The sequence below is a fragment of the Polyodon spathula genome, unplaced genomic scaffold, assembly GCF_017654505.1.
Source record: "Polyodon spathula isolate WHYD16114869_AA unplaced genomic scaffold, ASM1765450v1 scaffolds_3331, whole genome shotgun sequence".
Taxonomy (NCBI): Eukaryota; Metazoa; Chordata; class Actinopteri; order Acipenseriformes; family Polyodontidae; genus Polyodon; species Polyodon spathula.
The window spans coordinates 1-3,163 of NW_024474794.1; the positions used below are offsets into that span (position 1 = coordinate 1).

General features: G+C 47.8%; 1 pseudogene; it reads left to right on the forward strand.

Moving 5' to 3' along the window:
- Window positions 1-334: 334 nt before the first annotated feature.
- LOC121311851 lies at window positions 335-3,160 on the forward strand (annotated as a pseudogene).
- Window positions 3,161-3,163: the final 3 nt, after the last annotated feature.

The window sequence follows — 3,163 nt, forward strand, 5'->3', positions numbered from 1 at the left end:
GAGATTCTGTCACCAGAATTCTAATACCCCTAAACAGACCTCCCCCATATATATCTTTGTAGCAAGGTGACCAGAACTGAACACTATTCTAGATGTGGTCTTAATACATTGGCTATCTGCAGTTGCACCATGTGATGTGTGGCACAGGTACCTGCACAGTGTATGATAGCTGAATGCCACAAATCAATATGCAAAAGAGGGTATATCAATGTTAATTTGAGGTCAGACTAAGATCTCTCTCTGTATGAATAGTCCTGTTGGTTGCCAGAGGAGCCAGCCTCCTACTGACATGAATTGTTTCATGTTTTGAAATGTTTCAATCTCTCCCCTGTAGCTGGGAATGTAGCCTGTGGTGTGGACTCTGTCAGTGTGAGGGTGTTGCTGAACACTGGGCAGGCTCTTCCCCTGGACCCCAAAGGCTTTCTATTGGGAAGCTGCTCTCCATCCACCAGCAGCTATAACACTGTGCAGTTCCAATCTGGGCTGCTTGACTGCAGCTTTATGCGCATGGTAAGTGGCATCTAAAGCAAGCCTCTCAGTACTAGTTCCTGCTTGGGGGCTCCTCCCCCATTCAATTACATTCCACAAGTTCTGTATAGTGCATTGTCAGGATATTGCAAGTATACAAAGGGTAATACTGCAAATATATGGATCAATGCAGCTGTATCCATAATGCTCTGGGAGTGTCCACTTTACCCATTTTGTGCTTCTCTGGCTCCCACTCCATAGGAAACAATGTTGGCATTACTGCAGGGGAACAATGGGATTGTGCTTTTAATCTGCTCTGGTCTTTCTAATCCTCTGCTTTGCCCAGGTTACTGCCAATGTCACCAGTTACATGAATGTGTTGATGTACCAGCCCACCCAGAGTGGCTTCTACCAGACTCCATTCACTCAGGCCATTGTGTGCACCTACACCAAGTGAGTACTGTGGAGCTGTCCTCTCTGCTTGTAGGTCTTGAACCCTTCTCTTTGCTCCACCCTCTTGGCAGGTGTGACTGGCGCAGCTGCACGCTGACATGGCTTGTTCCAGTATGAGCAGCATGTAGGGAAACCTGATTTAAAATGAGTGGCTTTTAACCACTTTGACCTCTCCTGCATTCAAGGAGGTGTTACAATTGTTGTTAACCTCCTATAGTTAGTGCTCCCAGTAGGTTTAGTTCAGCTTTTTAAAGCTCGTCTTGGCGTGTGTTCTGCTGAAAACAAACTGTTTTGATGTGTTGCTGCTTTTAACCAAAGCTCTCTGCCCTTATCTTCTCCAGACCTGCTGGCTGGACTCCTCCAGTGTATAACCCTGCACTTGGGGATGCTTCTGGGTTTGGGAAGCTGGAGTTTACCATGGGGATTATGAATGGTGAGTTTGCTGTCCTGCAATGTACCTTTTGGTCTATTAGTTTTAGTAAGTGTTGCACTGGACACCTAACCTGGCAGGGCAGCAGCCTGTACTGCTCATTGGGCTGCTTCCTCCAGTCAAGTAGAAAATAATGATCTAATCCCTCTGCTGGTCAGTGCTGCTCTGTCCTGGCTAGTGAGCTGAGTTGGGTGGGTTGCTGTTCTCATGCTCCCCTCTGTGTTTCAGATGGATTCTCAGCTCCACGCACTTCCAGTCTGTTCTTCCTGGGGTCCCCCATCAATATCGTGGCTGCAGTGAAGCAACAATTCCACATGCCGCTGATGGTCTACATAGAAGAGTGTGTTGCTGCCAGCACTCCAGAGCTGAGCCCTTCAAGCCAGACCTACACGCTCATCACCAACAATGGGTAGATATTCATTAAGCTTTATTGGAAATGCAGAGTTTAAATCTGCATGTTTAGCACTTGGGAGCACAGCAGTCCTGCTTGCAAACTATGCCATCTTACAGAGGGTGCTTGGAAGAGGGTTGCAGTGCACTTGTCCTGTAACAATATCTTGGTCTCAGACCCTAGTGTTTCCCAGAGTGCCTCCTCAGTTGAATGCTCATTTCTCCCTGCAGATGCTTTGTAGATGGCCAGGTTGCTAACTCCAGGTTTCTGCCCCGAGTCCAGACCTCTGAGATCCGTCTGGTTGTCCAGGCCTTCAAGTTTACCCAACTGAACACAGACGTGAGTATCTGATGGGTTAATGTGGATTGTATTGGAGGGCACAGGGCAGCTAGTAACATGTATAAAATTGAGGTTCAAGAGCAGTAACATTGAATTTTTCCTAGGTCTATATCCACTGCCGGTTGCTGGCCTGGGACCCTGCCCAGCTCAATGACCCGACAAAGAAAGCTTGTTCATTCAACCAAAGAACCAGAAGGTAAGGACTGGACCCTGCTGAGGCTGCTCTTTGTACAAGGGGAGTGCAGGGCTGTGAGCTTCAGTTAAGCAACACCACAGGGGCCCAGGACTACCTTAATCTGCATATCAGTTCTGTGCCACCTTATAGTTGTGTGGAATTTAATTGAAATGGCTTTTCACTTTCCCAAGAACTGGGATAACAAGGTGTGTGTGCAAGTCCCTAGGGAAGCACTTTTGTGCTGGAGTCCTAAACCAATCTGGGTGTATTGTGGAACAGTCTGTGCATGCATAGTTCACTCCTGCATTTCTACATGTTCATGTAGTGGGTGCAAGTCATAGGGGATGACTTCATTGTTCTGCTCTATGCAGTAGCAGTCTATTGCAGTGTCTTTAGGTTCAGTGTCTTGCTCTTGTGTTCTAGGTGGGAGCTCCTGGATAACCCTGGTCAGAGCTCTGTGTGCAGCTGCTGCACTTCCTCCTGCAATATGAGGAAGAGGAGGCACACTGGTAGTAATACTGCTGTTTCTATATACTGTAAATGCACAGGTAGCTGTGGGGTTTCATTTTAGCTCTTTTACACTGGTGAGTTAATATTAAAATTGTATGGCAGCCAAAGGATCCTCCATTTAGGGGTGCAGCTCCTCGATCGAAATATTAAAGAACCTCTCCCTCCCAACCAGAGAGGCTGCTTGCTCTGTTGCTGGTACTCTGCTCGATGCCTGTTGGCAGCAAAGTAGTCTTGCTGCTTGGCTTGATTCGGCCTGCCCATGTTGTAATGACTCTGGTCCTGCATGCTGTGCAGCAGGTCCTGTTTCTAACGTCCCCCCTAACCAGGCTCCCTTTTTCCTGAGCAGCTGAAGATGGGCTGAGACACTGCAGTGCTGGGACCCCTGAGGATCCTTCCT